Source organism: Girardinichthys multiradiatus, chromosome 2 (assembly GCF_021462225.1).
Source record: "Girardinichthys multiradiatus isolate DD_20200921_A chromosome 2, DD_fGirMul_XY1, whole genome shotgun sequence".
Lineage (NCBI taxonomy): Eukaryota > Metazoa > Chordata > Actinopteri > Cyprinodontiformes > Goodeidae > Girardinichthys > Girardinichthys multiradiatus.
In genome coordinates, this window is record NC_061795.1 from 46,102,731 (window position 1) to 46,122,480 (window position 19,750).

Consider the following 19,750-nt stretch of genomic DNA (forward strand, 5'->3'; position numbering starts at 1 on the left):
GAAGAAGCGGTCGGATAGGCTTCAGAGCGGTGCGAGATCTGTAACTAGGCATATCTTGACCGTTTCTCCTCGCAAAGCGAGTAAAATACCTAATACTTTGTCTCTCTTTTCTTTTTGTGATGTTAATAAATATTGTTAGGTGGTTTAAACCTGACATCATAAATGAGGATTTTTGGTTAAGAAATTAATTTTCTCAAATTATGATTTTTAATTATAATTCTTGATAAATATTAATTAATCAATAATCATAATCCCAACAGTTCTCTGTTGCCATCTCCCTGGTTCCTATGGTTCCTTTCTGTCTGTAAGTTCATTCTTTACATTAACATATATCCATCCGCCATGCTCCTGCCGATGCCCCGTTGCTGCTTTGGTCCTTCACAATCATAAACCGGGACAGTTTCCCACTCAGGACCACTTCAGTAAGTACACAAATAAACCAACACAACCAAACACTGCCTGTTTATTTCAGAGAAGTAAAGCATTTCAGAGGTTACTGCTCTCTGTGACAAACCGAGCACTTTCACAGAAACCCAACATGTATGAGGACAGTGACACTACGATGTGCAGGAAGGCGTCTTCCTCTGTCCCTCGACTTTCCACAGCTTTTTGTTTGAAACAGAGACAGGAAACCTGCAGCCACCTGATCTCTCAACATGCTGCACCGCTGCCCTCACTGAAGTCTGGTTAGGTTCGTGTGCTTCAGCCTCTCCATCACTGCTCTCTGACAGCGGGACGTCAGAACTCACTGACAGCTGCTTCATCCCATCTGCATCACTAATAAATGCATGCACACACACACACACACACACACACACACACACACACACACACACACACACACACACACACACACACAGTCATGTTTCCATCTCTTCAGACTTCACACTGACTTCACCTCATTTCCCATAAACCAATACAAAGATGAATGACTGAAGATAATTCAAATCCTAAATTAAGTATTTTTTACCAAATGTTTTTGATTGGCATTAAACAGAAAACATAACCCCAACATTAAAACACACCAACACTTCTCCAGAGTTTTTACCCTCTATACAGGTGCCTGCTTTCCATCTCTTTATGCTCACAATTGATCTGTCCTCCAGCACGTTGGTGTGCGGACAGCTGTGCACTGCTGATCTCCTGTTCTTCCCTCTGGACAGTTCAAACTGTGCAGCTGTGCGCGAGTTCTCCTCTAAACGTCCTACAAACACTCACACGTAGAGATGATGGAGGAGAAGGCAGCAAAGAAGAAGACAAACCAGGTTAAAACAGTGAATGGAAGAGGAAGACAGACCGGTGGGCACACTTCAGACAGAGCTGAGGGATTAATGTTAAACTAGCAGTAAAATAACCTCTCAGCACAAATGTTTTAAATATTTTCATATTAGGATGATCTGTGGATGTTTGGGTTTTCTGTTTGTTATCTAATCATTTTGGGGTTTTCAACATTTGTTATTTTTGCCTTATTTGTTCACATTAGTTCATTCCAATAGTAAAAGCACCAATAGAAAGACAGATATATCTATCTTTCTATTGGTTCATTCTTTGTGTTTAGCTTCTTACTTGTTTCTTGTGTTCTGTTTGTGCATTTGGGTTATTCTCTTGTGTTTATGCTGGACTCCATTGTTTCGCTGCTCAGACTCTCCCTCAGGTGTTCAGCGTTCCCTTTATTAGACTCACCTGGTTTCACTAATAACACTTCCCCTGTATTGAAGCCCCCTGGTTTTCACTGTTGTCTGCTGGTTTCTCCCCATCCGGTTCCATCCTGTTCTCTGAGTGCTTTGATAATAACAAATTTTTTGCTTTTTGATCTCATTAAAACCCTTCTACTTACCATGTCGCCCCAAATCACTTGTCTGCACTTTGGTCCAGCTACAGCCTCATAAATCATAACACATTCAAGATTCATAATATTGTACTGTGACAGTTTAGAGACAAGCAGCAGAGCTGAATCAGTTTATAAACCGGTTTCTGTAAAAACGGACTTTTGTACTAAAGCTTAGTACAAAAGTGGCTCTTTGGACCTTCTGCAATGGTTCGAAATAATTTTGGCTAAATATGACAAAGAACCAACTAATGTGTTTAAATATAAATATATTAACTAAAGGAAGTTTTATCAGTTTTAAAATGAATATTTGCTTTCAATTTCTCCAACATAACGACTGTCAAACAACCTTTTATACAAAGTTATGCTACCAGACCTACTGCACCCTGCAGGTAAAATAAGCAAACTACAGGTCCAAAGCTGAACTCATCAGGCTCCAATATATTTGTGCATTTTGTAATTTTGAAGGCAGTTGGTTGTACTGGTTGTAATTTAGGGGTGTCAGACTGAAAGGGGACTGAGCTCAAGTGGATGATATTACAGTCTTACAATAAAATGCTGTCTGATCCATACAAATTTCTTTCATGACTGCTATATGACCTCTTTACACTCTTCACACTCACTACTCATCAACAGAAGAATTGAGCATTAAAAATTAAACTATAGTCTTATAACATGTCTGCAATTGTATACTTTTACCTAAATCCTGAAAGTGATCTCCAAATATCAACAAATCATCTGTTACATCTAAATCTTTTAAAAAGCTGATAAAAGGTCTCCAAATCTTTTCAAATACATGTGTTCGGATTTCCTAATGTATGTCATGTGTCATTATTCTTCCTCTTCACAGTTAGGTGCTACTTTCTGTGAGTCTATTGTGGAAAATTCTAATATCATTGAAGTTTGTGGTTGAGATAAAATGTGAAAATGTTGTGCATCATACATTTCATTGGATTTACTTTTTGTTACAATACTGTGTGCGTACGGTGGTTTCATATCGTTCGATCACAATCTTATACCAAGCTCGGCACCTTCAACAGTCTGTTTGTCCTACTTGTCGATAAACATCCACAGGCAAGAACTTTCTACCAAATGTCTCGAAAAACAAATATAACATGCCGCACCTTGGCAGGAACAGGCTCAAAAGCAGGACTGTTGCTGACAAGTAGACCATTTCACTGTAACACACAGACACACACACACACACACTCCTGTGAGGGCCGAGTCAAGTGTTCGGTTGATGTTTTCCTCTGTTCATGAATATTAATGAGCTGCTCTCTCCATCAAAACACGGGCAGTCCTCATTTATACAGAGGCTAGTGTGAAGTCTCTGTCTCACACACTCAAATATAACAGCACACGCGTGTTCGCAAAATCCCACAGACGCACAAAAGCCTCCGTGCTGATGGATAAAAGGCGCCAAGAAAGGAATAAATTCTTAGAAGATCTTAAAGGAGTAAAAATGAGAAATTTCATGAAAACAAACTTGAGTTTGGTTCAGATCAATAAATGTCTTTAAAAGCAGTGCATCAGGAGAGAGATAAAGATAATTCAGTGCAGGGAGAAAGGAGGTAAACTGATGGAAAGCCGGGGATTGTTGAGCCAAGATTTGTAGTCAATTAAGTTGGATTTAGTGAGGCCATGATGAGATTCTTACTGACGCTGTGTTTTCATATTGGAGTGAAGCTTCAGGTAAGCCTTTAAGTTTTCTTCCTTCCACTAACGTCACCGTTCTTTCTGGCTCTCCTTTTTAATATTTTTTTATCTACCTTGCTCACCCTCAGCTCTGGTTCGGTTGTGCATCCTCTGGTATTCCACAAAGAGAATCACATTTAATCAAGACCGAAGACTTTTCCAATACCTCTCAGGACCAGCCTCGCAAAGACAACGCTTCCCTACGACACATGGTGCATGTAAACAGTCAAGGAGTCAAATATTTGGTTACCCTGAGTTTAGTGTACAGGAAAGAGGAACTGAATGAAATGTATTGTCCATAAATTGTTTCGACATTATACAACTAAATAAGACCCTTCTAAAAAGAGGGCACATTTGAGTTTTCCCATTTTCTTGTCCTCCTCATCCTCAGCTTTACACACCTAAAAGTTTTGGGTCAAAACGTTTTCCCACGAGGTTTAGGGAGAATTTATCCACACCTGGAAACATTACACAGTAAAAACACACGTCACTGTCTGAAATTGTCAGACGGTGACCTGTCTGACAAAACTAAATCTCCAACACAAGAAAAACTAAATCTCCAGCACAAGAGTTCTACAAAACAAAGAGTATTTTACTAACACCAAATACAGAATAATTTCTTACAACATAGGTCAGAATCCCCAATGAAAGACAATGGGTTTATGTTAATGCTCTATTTAATACTACTACTGACCTTGGACTATTTAACTGCTGGACTGACGTCACTGTGCTGGGTCTTGCATTGTGGAGTCCTCTCTAGCTGTGCCATCGCACATTTTGATGTATAAACTGTAAGGATTATGATTATTGATTAATAAACATTTGTCAAAAATTATAATTAAAAATCAGAATTCAGAAAAATAGTTTTCTTAACCAAAAATCATTGCTTACGAATAGAAGTCAGAGATGTCCTCTGGTGTTGTGATTATGGCTCAAGGCACTTAATAATTACAATTAGTTAATTATCATTAATAACTGATAATTATTAACCAAAACCATGCCAAATGCCGCTGCACTGAAGATGGGGGAACTTTGACCTTAATTTGACAGATAAATCACTCTTGCACGAAAGAAACACAAATACTTCTCTTTATATATGCGAACATTTATTGAAGCCATATAGCCCGGTTATAATTACTACTCTGGTCTAACTAACAAGCACTATTCTACACAAAGGGGATAAAAATGACTACCTAACAATAATAATAAAAGAAAATATATGCGCAGTGAGTGTCTATGAAGATCAAACCAGCAGTTTTATGGACAAAATGTGCAATTTAGGTTAACTTGGAAAGAGAAGCCCTCCTGGTGTGCTGATGCGTCTCGATGGTGGCTATCAGCTGGTAGACGGTGGGCTGCTCTCTTAGCCACTAGCAGCTCATTGCCCCAAATCTCGAACAAAGTGTCATAAAACTCTGAGGCGGGAACTCAGTGGAAAAACTCCAGTAATAAAACTGGAACAAAGGAGTAGTCTTTAAAAGTCCAGCTTCCAACTCCTGGCTGATTTGGGATCAGCCGGACAAAACCTTGCACAACAAATCAAACACAGCACAGCATGAAACACTTCAATCAGTATTGCATGCAACAAGATGATACCTTGGATTAACTACTGGTGATTATAAATCACCTTAACTATGCCTCATCCTGCCCAGACCTCTGAATGCACCTATCCAATTTAATATAAAAAGAACGAAACAACTCTGACATTGATTTCTTGTCTTCTCCAGTTGAGGATGGATAGGTCTGAAGAAGAAAAATGGGGGGGGGAACCTGACCTTCTTGTATCAGACAGAATTCCAGCTTTCAAGCTCTTCCAGGAATGGCCGTGTGGAGGAAAAAAGTAACTCGGCAGTTTCTGTCACTCCAGATATGTGCCTCCGTTGCATCAAAACGGATGCACAAAACTTTACATTAAGAGGTGAAACTGTGGCCATGAAGTAGCTGCACAGCTTACCAGAAATGTCTAATCACAGTTAATTCGTAATTTAACAATGTATTACGTTTAGGTGTCAGATAGAAAAGCAAAAACAGAAGAAATCATTAACAGGGCAAACACCTTTTACCGCAGTGTAGGTCTGAAGCCCCCACTCCATGAGCACTTGGGGTCACTATGTCCTGAATGACTGAGACACTTAACCAACTTCAGAGTCCAGTTTATAAACTAGTATTCTCTTTATTTTACTAAGTGAAAGTAGGAAGCACAGATGAGCCAACCTGAGATCTTCTGAGGTCATTTAATCCAACCTCTTCAGATCAGCTGAATGAATGAACAGATGGATCAGAGGTGAGAAATGAAAAATAAACCAAAGTGAGAAACACACAGTGGGTGTGACACATATTCATGCAAATGTATGTACTATTATCACTTCTGGGTTGCCATAGGCAACAACCTGAGCTGAAACAAGCTTCAATTCAAAAGATTTACACGTACTTCATAAACTGCTGCTAAAGCTGATAATAACCGCAATTATTATTTAGATGCCAAAAAACCCAGTTTACAGTAAACAGACAACTTTACACAACTAATCAAATCTAATTAAAGAAAGACACACCCCCACTTCTTCACCCATCACAAAAACACTAGGCATGAACACAGAGTTATGGGGCATAGATCAGTTCACGAGACCGTTAGAACACAGCACCAGAACCCTAGAGCTCCCATCTCCACCAGTAAAATAACCAGCCCACTGCAGTCTTGCCGGTTCAAATAATAAATCTACCGAACCACAGTAGCTAACGTTAAGTACTGGTTCTAGAGCTAGGTAGAAGATGTGTGGTACTGTGGGCCTGTTTCTCTACCAAATGCCTTGGGAATGCTGTTAGAGTACAGAACATTATGAACTTCTAGAAATACCAGGACATTTTATATACAGATCTGTTGGCATAACATTGAAAATGGGTCATCACTTTGTCTTTCAGGAGTATATTGATCCAGAACATTCAGCCGAATCAACACAGAAATGGTTTATTAGACACTATGTCAACTTTCACACTGGCCATCTAAAACTCCAGAGCTAAATCCTATCAAAGATCTCTGGGGTGAGCTGAAGAGAAGAGATCATCAGAGAGAACCCAGGGCTGGAGGATCTAAAGAGACCGTGGAAAAAGGAACGATCCCTCTCTCTGGATGCTCCAACCCTTGTGTTAACGATGACTAACAGCTGTCCTACTGGTAATTATTGTTACACCTATGATTTTAATGTTAAAAACAAATATTTCTTAAATTAAAGGTTTTCAGTCCAAGATTTTGCTGCAGCAATAAAATATTAATTTATTTTAAGACTTTTTGCCGAATGAATGTTTTGCAGCAGCATGGGACAAAACACCAAACGTCCCATCTGAACACAGCAATTCCTGTGTTGCAGTATTTGGACTGAATGACAAGGCATTTCATAAAACAGCCTGCTGAGTCTGTGTTTAATAAAGGCATCAAGTCAGCCAAGGTTAGGCTGTAAATTTGACACATAACTGGCAGGACTGATACTAAGACGTGTCAGATAGGTGTGATGACAAGGAATCTAAATAATTACACTCACCGCTGAGTGTGGAAAAGTGAAAATTTCATTAGATTTATTCTTACAAAGAACCTGCATCACGTTGGCACAAGGACTGAGGAAAGGTATTCAGGTTCCTGCGGTAATCTGATACTTTGTCTGTACTGCTGATCAGAATGAACGATCCTGCCACATAAACAAAATGTTTGTGTCAAGTACAAAGACACATTCTGCTGAATGGACTTCCAAACCGGCACTCAGTCAGGGTTTGAAATGACGAGCCTTCAGCGAGACAGAGATGGGTTTCCTGCCACAAAGTCTGATTGGCTGCCAATGCACCATGTTTTCACACAAAACCTCAACAGATGACAGCAAGATTTTTACAGGAGGAGTAACCTGAAATCTGAAGCTGGAAATACAACAGAAACTACAATAATTACTGCATATTTATAGCAGCCAGAAAGATTGTTAAAGGCACCACACTGGCTGACTAAATGCCGTTTCTTCCTGTTCACAGTCAAGTCTTAACAGCAGACACAGTCTTCTTGGCAGAGCTCAAGTTATTGCCAAGAATATCTGCAAGTTGCTTTTAAGTCACACCAATAAATTCACAAGCAGCCACATGGATCCTTTACGGAACGGGACAACAGGGTCATTGTCTCTCTGATCTATTTTGGTCATACAAACGTTAAGCAGTTCTCTGTGATACTTCCGGATGAAAAAACCCAGATGGAGCTCCGATCTCTGATTCTTTGTGCAGTGTATCAGTTTCTGACAGCCACCCAAGACTTGTCAGGAAGATATGAGTGATTGTCTCCCTCTTTCCTAATGATGCCAACAGGAGGAAACCAGTCCAGACTGACGTGCAGTGTCTATGCTTTCCACAAAAAAAAAACTCCAAAGGAAAATGTTTGAGATCTGTTTCACCTTCTGAGTCTACAATCTTGTTAGAGGTCTCATAATAGCCACAGATTAACGTTGTAGGTTTTCAGTAATGGCTAAACATGCATCTCTGCTTCTGTTTTTCTGGTGCACCTTTAAAAGAAAAAAGGATGAATAGTATTTTTATTTCACTGAAACCCAGCAGAGATGACCACCAGGACAGTTTGGCAACTGAGAGGACATAATGTGTTTTCTTGTTTAGCTCAAAGTAACAGCAGATAAACTAAAAAATCGGCAAATGTTATCTTCAACCATACTTCTATGAAACTGAACCATTGCAGATGAGATGGGTGTATGGTTTAGATTTATACATTTATTTCCTTCTCTTCTCCTGGATTGGTCACTGGGGATTTGAATTAAGGTTTGGGGGTTGCACAGTGGTGCAGTTGTAAGTACTGTTACATTCCAGCAAGAAGGCCCTGGGTTGTAATCCCCATTCTCCCTATGCATGCATGAATAGGTTCTCTCTGAGTACTGTGGCTTCCTCCCACAGTCAAAAAACAAGACTATTATGTCAACTTTGTTTCTAAATTCCCCCTTAGAAGTGAGTATGTGCTTGTATAGTACATGTAGCCCTGTGATGGACTGGTGACCTGTGCAGGATGTACCCTGGGCAAGAGGAACCACGAGGGGGGCTGGGGATAGGCACCAGTCTCCCTGCGACCCTGCAAGGTTAAGCAGATATAGACAGCGGACGGATGGACACATGGATGAGTAAGGATACATTCTCATCATGTCCACAACACCTAAAAAAAAATGGCACCACCACATTCACCTTGCATATAGAGATGAAAATGTGGCTCCCAGCCAGAGAAGAGCAACTCACCTCCAAATTGTGCATGAAGGCAGGCTGCTAGTAATCCGAATAAAGTTGTGAGTTTGGTAGGCTGTAGTTTAAATGCAACATTTATTTATCACTCTGCAAAAAAGCAGCCTTGCCATTGTACCTAGCGATAACGCTGGAGGAGGATGAGGAGAAGGAACGAGGTCAAGCAGCAGCTTAGAGTTTCTAGTATGATATTACCACAGTTGTGGTGAGACTCGTGAAGGAAAACCTCTCGCTCTATAACCTTATTCTTATCAGGTTAGCATGATCAGTAAAAATAAACTTGAATGGAAAACCTCCAAAGGAAGTCATCCAGGATGCATCATTATTTAGATTAGATCTGAAACATCTCACCTTTTCAATTTTGATTATTAATGGCTCTTCTCTGAGCTCAACACCATTTCTCTAAGGCACAGAGATACTGGCTCTCTGCCTTAGAGATGGCGGTACTCTATGTTGAGTACCGCCATCTCTAAGGCACAATCCAGGTACTCTACCGTCACGTTGGGGTCCTCAGCAAAACCCATCACCCGCAGCCTCATGAGCTCCTCCTGTGGAATCTCCAGTCCGGACTGGACCCACGCCAGAGAAAACAGCCGCGAGGAAGCCGTGCTCTGAGAAAAGGGTTCACCGCAACAAATTAGGCTGATAACTTTGACATAAACCAGGTTTTTACTTCGAAGCATAGGAGGCGTCCACCCGGACCCTTCCAGTGGCGGCTGCCCTCCGCCGCCAACGTCATCCGGCGCAGGAGGAAAACCCAGCCAGAAACTCTGCTGCGGCTGGTGAAAGTGAGGATGGCTCCGCTGGAGGCACTGCAAGCGTGAGCTGAGGCGAAACTGCTGTGGGCATGATGAGCTCGACCGGAGCTGCTGTGCTGGGGTGAAACGCCTGCGGCGAGGGCGACGTCACTTGGAGGAGGCAAGGGCTGGAGAAGAGCGGTTCCAACCCGGCTCAAAAATCACAGCCGCCCAGTTGGTCTCACTGAAGCACTCCTCCATCTCTTCCTGCAACAAAGGCGAGGGGGAAAGTTCCACCTCTTCCCCATATAAAGCGCGCAGCGTCTGCTCCTATTGCTGCACCCACTTCTTCAGCTCTCCAACGTTCTGCGCTTGGTCCGTTTGGCTGGTTCCTGTAGTCACGTTGGGGTTTTTGGGTGGACCGAAGCACAGACAAGAGCTTGGCAGCAGCATTCTGAAGCAGTCTTCAGCTTTATTCAGAGATTTACAAATCGAAGAAAACCGTAGCAAAACTCACTGCAGGTACAAGGCATGAGTACAAACTAAACTTACTTGAGTTATACTGCAGGAACGTAGTAAAACACAGAACTTAATCCTCTAATGTGATTGGAGGAACCAGCGAAGAACCAATGAACCAAAATAACTAATATACTGAGAGGATACAAAGGGCAGGTAATCAAAGGAACAGGGAACAGGTGTGACAAAAAGGCAGGGAGGCAGAGGGAGGCGGTGAACCTAATAAGACTAAGACATGAGGAAAGGGACTAATAAACACAACAGTGAAACAGACCTAAACGACAACTATGGACCAAGACAAATAAAACATAGAATCAAGAATAAACATAAACTAAAGGAAACTGAGAAACTGGAGGGAACACAACAACCTAAGAACTTAGCAAAATAGAAACCATAAAGAAACCCTGACTATAAAAGTAAACAAACCTAAACCAACACTGATAGAACGAACTGAGAATGAAGCGGGGGAAAACGAGGACTAGAATAAAAGTAAACAATAACTAAGCTAACCTCTAAAAGGAGGGACTGGAGAATAAAGGGAACTAAAACCGAGTAATCAACTAAAAGAGGAAAACTAATGACGAGAGGAGAACACACTGGGAGGCAGAAGAAAACCAGAACTGTAGGAGAAACAGAAAACAATGAAACATGAATACAAAACCATAAACAAGAAACCTCTAGCTAACAGTAAACAAAACCAAAAACAAAGTCCAAGATGTCCAAACCCTGACATCTACAGAGGAAACACATTTCAGATAGCTGTATCAAGGAACCTCCTTTTTTTGTATTGCCATGCTCCATACCTCATGACTGCAGGTGACGGTTTTTACATAGATGGACCAGTAAATCCAGAGCTTTCTGCTTTTAGCTCCTTTCGCTTCACAACAGATCAAAGTCAGGTCCTCAATGCTGCAGACAAAGCTTCAATCTGGTTCTCCGTCTGTCATGGTTGTTAGGTTGGATGAAGGACTCAGGTGCAGATTAAACTGGCAATGCATTCTTTAATGAAAAAACAGAAAAAACTTAAGGATGGTATGAAAACAGCAGATCAGGACGCAAAGCATGGGCTGAGGAACAACCAGCTGAATGGAGCAAAGCAACATGAGACAACCCAACAGGGATCCAGAGGGGGAACAATGAGAATCAGAGAGTTTATATACTAAGGAAAGTCTGGAGAATTACAAAGAGTGCTGGTGTGAGTAATCAGGGAGAAATCTGCAACATCTCAGGCAGAGTAAAGGCATGGAGCTGAGGGAGGGAGACTAATTAACCTGAAAGGAGCTGAACAGAGATACATGAAACCTTAGAGAAAAATGTAACAGAGATCATTCTAAATGTACAAAGAACACAAGAATGAACTAAAATGGCAACACCTTTGGAGAACATAATCAACAGAGAAAAGAAGAAAGACCCAAGAATCATACCAAATCTCCTTTATAGCTGTGATCATGACAGCAAGATACTTGAACTCCACTTGATGCATTTTTACTGTTTCTACCTTGGAAAAGGAATGCAACGTAATGTCTCCTTTATCACAGCTAAAATAAGCTTTAGTTTTTGCAGGTATTATCTGATAAACAACAGTTTGTGCCACATGTGGAGAGCCAATCCACGTCCCACCTGCTGAACTACGGACTTGGCTGGACCATCTGCAGAACAGTCACTGTCACTGGGTCTATGTGGTTTTCCTCAGAGGGTTTGCAGGTCTCAGTACATCTGTCCACATCCGTTTGTCCGTCTGTCCATCTGTCTCTGTCCCCGTGCACGTGCCTCTATAACCCAACATCCCCTGAGTCCAATCAGCTCAAATGACCCAGTCAGACTGTCGTAGCATCAGGTGCTGGATCCCCAATTATAAATCGGGAGTCATTAATATTAGCTGCTCTATGTTATCATTACTTCTCTCTATGTACGGAGTTTGTCAGAGTCTGAACATGCAGATTTTTGTTTTAAGGCCATAACCACAGGAATATTTTAACTGCGGTCTCTTTTAAAGAAATATTGCTGTATTTATCAACTGCATTGCTAAACATTACAGATATGATTTAGTTACAAAACCTGCTGCATGTGCATGCAAAATGACCCATTGTCACAGCACAATGATTGTGTTTTATTGTGAATTAAGTGTAAGCCCAAACCATGAAGGCCTCCAAGCTCTAAGGAGTTTTTCTCCATCATGATGAAAAGCTGTGTTACTTATTTTGGTGTCAGTAGGAAGGTGGAGTGTGGCTGTTTATGTGACTTTAACTTAATTATTGTACAACATTCATGTTCATAAACTTCTGAGCCTCTATGCTACATGTGGCCAACAGAGTAGCCTTAAGTTATTCCACAAAGTCCAATTATATGATTGGAAATGAAATCTTCATCTACTTTTAAGACCAAAATAAAAGGTAGACAGCTTCTACCCAAAATGAACACACATATTACTTGTCATCCATGTCTTTACATCTTTAAGACAAACCCGTGGTGTCTGATTGGTTTAATCTGGTTTCATTGAAAGAGAACGTGAGGTTTCAACAATACAACAATGAAAGGACATACCATGGTACTGGATAATGTATTCCAAAGAAAGTTTGTGTAAAGAATATTGAAATGGGCCAAGAGTAGAACCTTGAGTATCATCATATCGCTCATTAACTACATCGTCTTCTGGATTTGGAAAAAAACTAAATATTTCTGAGCTTTCACAGATTCCATACATTGTTGGAAATCATCTGAAAAAATTTGGTTATTTGCTAATATTATCCTGATTTTTGGCACAGATTTTTGGTATTTTGCAGTTTAACAATGTGTTCAGCATAAAGTTGTAAAGTCTTCCAGGGTAAAAACACATGTTAAAAAAGGTCTTTAACCAGGCATTCACCATTGAACACATTTTTATAGAATAATCTGAAATCTGCTTAGATGACACAAAAAGATCCAGTTTGTCATGAACAGCAGCATCATGCAATGTTCTATTTCTAGATAAATAAAAGAAACAAGTAATTATCCCAACAAAGACAATCTACCATGAGAGTTCATCTCTCATGCAGCAGTAAGCTCATAATCAGAGTTGTGTGACAGCATATCCAACACAGTGCCAACTCAGCCTTATGGCTCCAAACTGAATGATATCCAACAGGACCCCTGATAATAAACACTGCCAGCCTCCCCTCCCTGTCTGTCTCCATTTTCTGCTTTCACTCATTTACTGTTTACAAACCCGCTTTCATTGTTTACTGTCCTTTAGTCTATTTCATTCATGCTGTTAATGGACGGCAAGCTGTCTCTCAATGCCTTTCCTATAAAGTCTTCTGCATCTCTTTGCAGGTTTGTCTTTACACAGAAACTTAAATCCATGAATCTTAGGTAGAAAACAAAAATTCACTGTATTCCTTGTCAACCACTTTAACATAAGAGCAGCCAATTTGCTTCTCGTTTTCTTGCACCCTTAGATTTTTCTAGAATAGAATAGAATACAATAGAATACAATACAATAGAAATAACCTTTATTGTTCCTCAGTGGGAAAATTCAGGTGTACCAGCCACAAAGAGAAAGGCAAATCTAAGTACTGTGCTGTTTTTAAAAAGCTTCATACTCAGATTCGAAGAAATGTGCAACTGAGTAGGATAATTTGAAATATGTACAAATTATGCATGTATGTTAGTGCATAAAAACAGCAACAAAATGGAAAAACCATGCAAATAACAGAAAGAAAGCACATTATTTTTAAAATTTTATTCTTGCACTTTTTCTCATATTTTCAAACTAGAGATAAACATAACTGTAAGTATAACAGAAAATGCGTAAACAATTATGAAATTTGCCCTTTGAGGTTCCTTCTAATTTGTTTCTAGAGACAATGTTTTCATCTCTTCTCAGCCACCTCTGTAGTATCTTCCTGGCTACATTCAGAGCTGAAATCTTTTAAAAAACCGACAGGTTTAAAGGACATTTCAGGACATCAAAGTTCACCACAAACACAAGCAAATAAATTGCAGTCCAGTTTCATTTTGAGGCGAAACCAAGCCAAATAAAGATTCCCAGAGTAATCCCACTATTAAACATTAATAAAGGCTATTAATGTGGGAGGTCCAGATGGAGGAACACCTAATAACAAAGACAGCAAAGAAAAAGCAGTCTATGCACAATCTGTCTGCAATAACCTCCCACCAGAGAGCAACAAACAGATTTTAATGAGAAAAACAGCTCCTCTGAGACTAAACATGGATGATTCAACTCCTGTAGGTCAGGAAGGTTTGTGACGAGAAGAGAAACCCGTATTTATCTGTTACTAATACTTACGCTATCTACAGAAGAGGAGAACCAGAAAGTTCAGGAGGATGTGTTAACATGGACCAGTGACACTGATTTACAGTCAATAAATACACAAGAACACAGGGAGATGAATACTTTTTCTTTAAATATCAGATTAAAAGTTATTACAGTAAAAGTAGTAACAGTTTGTCAGTCTGATGGTTTGAGTTTGACATCTGCTGGAAGTTTTTAAACCACTTTTTTATCTTCGTATAAACTACTGTCTAAAGTAGAAAGTTCCATGACATCATGCTAAAAGTGTAGACGTTGCTCATTTGATCTGCACATGTTGGGGTGGTATGTGCTTGGCCCACCTCTACTACAACAGTAGAACAGAGCATTGTTGTTTCCCTGCCATAAAAAATCTTTGAAATGGAAAGATTTAGAGGAGTTACCGGTAATTTGGAGCAATTTCTTACTAATAAAAAAGTGTCTATATCACTGGTAAAATACCTTTTTTTTTCCAGAGAAAACTTCTTGGGTTGGTTTGCTTTTATACATGTTGGCAGAAAAACATTGTAACTGCATCAAACTGACCGTATTTCTTAAAGAGCAATTATCATGCAAAATCCACTTTTTTAGCTCTTAAACACATTTTTTGTGTATTGGGAGTGTCTGAAAGTCTAGAAAATTTAAATTTAGTCACTCCAGATATACAGATGATATACAGTATTTAGATGCTTTTTCTATCATATTTGGTCAGTCTGTTCAGATTTTTCCATTTTCCCTATAACATCACAGTATTTCCTGTGGAACTTCTAAAGATGGTCATTGACTTCCGACTAACCAATCCAGCGAATCCGTCATTTTTTTCTTGCAGCATTCTTGTAGTTCAAGTTGAAAGATGCCAAAGCAGCAAGTGGAAAAATCTAAATGTTCTGTTGTCGGGTGTATTAACCCACACCAGTCATTACACCGTCCCCCAGGATGAGAACCTCTTCGGAGTGCCTGGTTACATTTTATTTTTCATGGAAACGTGCCGACATCAGTGGCGAAAGTTCTCCTTGTTTGCGCGAAGCACTTCGGGGAGAAGTGTTTCAGCAACCTCAACCAGTATGAAGGAGGATTAGCCGAGAGACTCAGTCTGTCTGAAGGGTCAGTTCCTTCTGTCTATGGAAGCAATGGACAGAGCAAAGAGGTTAGCTGCCGGTAATGGTAAAATGACACCAAGCTTGATTGTTGAGGTGTTGATAGAACTTACTGGGTTTTGTTTTGATAGCACAGCTTCGTGACTCATGCTACTGTTAATGCTGTGCGCTTGCTTTTAACTCCTTAAGGACATCACCTTATTGTGTGTTTTAAATAAAAATACTAAACAAACAGTTTTGCTATCTGTTTGGTTTCCTTTTTGCCTTGGGAAACACATGATCCAAATGCATTCAGTGATGCTAGCGTTAGCTAACTCGTTAACTATGTTGGGGTCTTGTTTAATTCAATTTGTTCATTCAATTTGTGGTAGCATTAACATTTTTAATAGGTACCTTACATGTAGTTTGTGTAAAAATGTTATCAGTAACATTAGTAATGGGATTACAAGTTACAAGGTGGAGTGGAAAGCTCCACAGTCTGGAGGGGGGCGGAGTGTGAAGTGCCTCATTTGCATTTAAAGACACCACAACAAAATGAGATGATCAAAAAGGAAGCTTAAAAAATGAGTAAAAGAAATGCCTGAGGAGATAAAAAAAACGACAAATTCAAACCAAAGCATTGCAGTTCCACAGACCACATCTGAATAATTTAAATAAGAAAAGGAAAGATATAAAAGCATGATATGTCCCCTTTAAATTTGATTCAATTTCTTATTCCAAATAGTTTCTGCTGGTTATTTTTCTGCAGGAGGTGCTTCATATTCAGTAACAAAGTGTCTCATTTCTAACTTTTTGCTCCTCCTTGTAACTATTCTTTGCATTCTCCCTCTTCCTCGGTGTCTATGCTAAGTATTGGTAATTACATTATCATGCGCCCTATGAAATATAGTTTCGTTAACAAAGTGTGTGTGTGTGTGTGTGTGTGTGTGTGTGTGTGTGTATGTGTGTGTGTGTGTGTGTGTTCTGATGATGGAGAGGCTGTCTGCATTTTTAATAAACACAACACCGCAACGCCTCACACGCTAACTGCCTTAGAATTGAACTCAAACACACACACCAGAGCGTACACATAAAGAAGTACACAGGCATCTGCCAAGTTTGAGCTCAAACTTGCAGGGAATTTATGTACAAATAATTACTTTTTAATAGCCAGTAATGTGATTTCCTGCCAAAGAAATATTCAAATGCATCTCAGGCAGTCCAGTATATTATCTGCCTGGAGCTACGGATGCGACTTAGGGGAGACGGTACAGGAAAGACAGATTATTGTTTGTGTGATAATAATTATTTTACCCTTGTCATCTGCTAAAGAAAATGGGAGGTAATGCCTTTGTCTTTCTGTCTTCTTTCTCCACATTCTTTTTCCTTTTCTGAATCATCCTTTTTCTGCATCTAACTGCAGATTTATACTCGGTCAGGGTAAACTCTTATTTCTCTGTTTTAAAAATAATTGTGAGTAGTAGGACTTCTTTCATAGGCTTTGCATAAATGCATGTCACTCTAATTTACATTTTCTAGACACTGATGCACTGTGTGACACATTATAGACCTTTGTCAGGAAACCTTGCACACACTTTGAGCTTTGAACTCATCAGTAGGTGGAATTTGTCCTTGTAGGTTTTTAAATGTTTTCACTTTACTTTGTAAAGCTTTATTCCCATTAACCTCTGAGCTCAAGCTGGCGAGGTTTTTTCTCTTTTAGAGCTCAATCCAAGGATGTTTTTTATCTCTAAACACTGCAGACAGAACTATGAAAAGGTTGAGTCCATCACTTAAAGACATTTAAGCTCACGATGACGTGTATGTAACCTGATAGCAATAAAACTGAAAACTGAATAAATAAAACCTTATTGTAATTATTTTTTCAGGTTCTGAACACTTTATGACTACATGAAGACAAAGACACCTTGACAAATTCAGCTTCACAGCTCTTTAGACCGTATAACAGCTCTAGTGAAGCAGAAAATGAATATTATTCAGTTTCGGAGTCGGCAATAAAACCTTTTTTATCAGAACAGTTTGAGTTAACCAGAACTCTCCTCAGATCAGCCACACATTCTTCATTTGTCAATTCAGAGGTGTTTGCATTTTCCCAAAGTCTTTTTGTGAATGCTCTTATAAAAGCAGGCCAGCATTTGGGATCAGTAATTATAAACACCACACCGAACAGAAGTTACACACACAGTTTCAAACAGGACTTATAAACACTGATATATTTGCTGCTGTGTTTTGAATAATTTTCTTGTTGATGACCCAGTTTAAGCCAGACTTCAGGTGTCAGGCAGATGGGTTTAAATGTGACTCCAGAATATGGTATACAGACAAAATCTTGGCTCTCTGAATGAACTTTCACCTTTAACCTTTCCAACCAAGCGATTCTTCATAAATGAATTCATAGTTTTCTAATTGTCCTGTCCTAAACTTTAACATTTAACATGCTAATTGTGACCAGTGGAGTCTGAGCTCGAGCTCTTGAGTTTTTGGTCATGTCTAAGCATTGCACTCTGGGTGAATTTACTGGGAAGGCAACTCTTGGGAAGCCTGGCAGCTGTGAAATGTTTTCCACTTGGGAATAATCTTTCTCTCTGGGGAATCATGGACTGCAATTAGTATTGGAAATTACCTTATAACAATTGCTGGTGTCTTTCCACATCAATATGAGTTAACACACTCCTGTATGCTACAAAGCAGCAGACTAACCCCTGCTTTTATTGAGATGCTCACACTGATGAAGATCAGCTAATCAATGCATTTGATCAGCAGCAGCTGACTGGTTCATTTGGACAGCTCTTTTTAAATTAAATCATCAATCTGAAAAGTGTTTTTTTTATCAGGTTATCTAGGACAATAAAACTTGTTCAACCTTAAACATTTAGGAGAGAAACAGAAGAAATGTATGAAGGGGCAGATAGTTTTTACAGATGTGTTGTAGTTTTTATGACAAACATTTTATTGCATCACTTGGCTTTCTCTTTTGTGGTGCATCCAGGCTTTGTTGGAGCTAGTAAATGGTGTGGGGTCCTTTCTCTAGTCAAGTCTTGTCTCTCCATGGCAACAGAAACATTTCTCCACCCGGCCCAATGTGGGCCGGGTGGAGAAATGGCAGGTGTGGAATCAATATACAACCACACAGGAAATCTGGATTTACTCAGGTTTTATTGAACTTAATGCTTATTGTTTTTCAAAAGCACGCAGCTTAACAAAAGATCCAAATGTGTCTATCAAGGATATCTTAACTTATTGTTGTCATCTCTTTTGATCTGCACTTGATAAAAAACGTCCATTTTTTTCCTTAGCTTCGGTTTAGCTCTTAGAAACAACTAAAAATCCTTTAATTTTGAACCTGAATATTAATAATATTTTAGAAATTATATTAAACATTTATATTTCTTAATATAATATAATCCTTACATTTATTTTTGATTCACACACTAGTGTCACAGCAAAATGACGAGTGCTTTGTCCAGAATTAATTTCTCGCATTAACAGCTGACACATTGTTTCCCTGGTTCAAGTGCCTAATGATATGGAAGTTTGAGTGTGTGTGTGTGTGTGTGTTTGCAGGTTTTAATCTGTGCTGGAAGTGTGTGTGTGTGTGTGTAAAGACTGGTTAATGACCTTTGAAAGAATAAGCCAGCTCCAAATGAACCTCGGGGAGTCTAACGGATTGCAGCTGTAGGAGTGTGGGTGTGGTGTTAAGCACTAACTGATGAACCGTTGAGTCGGATCCGCACCAACAAATCAAAGCAATATCTAGCGCACACATAAAGGAAAAAAAGCCAGTGCGTCTGTTCCATTTCGCTCCCATTTCTTTTTCTGCCAGCTCCTGGACATTTTGTTGGATTTTGTCTGTCCTGTGGCAGATGTGAGCTGGTATGACAGCGTGGTAATATGACTCAGGCTGGGCTATGCCACCGACCTGGAAACAGACCATATCTGCTGCTGGTGAGCACACGTGAGACACATAAACACACACACACACACACAAGGTATTATTTCTTATCAAAATAGCAGCCTAGCAAAGCCAGATAGCTTCCAGTCAACACAGATGATCTATCCAACTCATTCTTCTGTTTCCATAATGTTTCAGGCACATGCACTCAAAAAATGACCTGTTAAAAGGTTTAAGGTTTTCACTCAAACGTATGTGTTCTCATTTTATTTACAGTCGTATTCAAAAAACTGTGTTTCGATGAGGCTAGGTGGTCTGATGTAATAGTCTTTTTTTTGTCCTGTTTGACAGAGTAGCACTCAGAATTGTTGTTTGAGTGCCAAGAAAAAGCACAACAGATTTACTTTCAGACGTGGAGCATCACAGCTG

The 19,750-nt window shown here is 39.6% G+C and overlaps 1 long non-coding RNA gene across 3 annotated transcripts in view; it reads right to left on the bottom strand.

Annotated features, from left to right (window-relative positions):
- Positions 1–449: 449 nt before the first annotated feature.
- Positions 450–19,750, bottom strand: part of LOC124877981 — a 33,324-nt gene continuing 14,023 nt past the window's right edge. The window contains exons 3-4 of one of the 3 annotated variants that reach the window (XR_007040641.1): positions 1,089–1,204; positions 450–777 (exon numbers count right to left, since the gene is read on the bottom strand). This is a non-coding gene — a long non-coding RNA (uncharacterized LOC124877981). Of the gene's footprint in view, positions 778–1,048; positions 1,205–13,517; positions 15,452–19,750 lie in introns of those variants that run through there. The other 2 variants (XR_007040642.1, XR_007040640.1) reach the window with 2 other exon arrangements.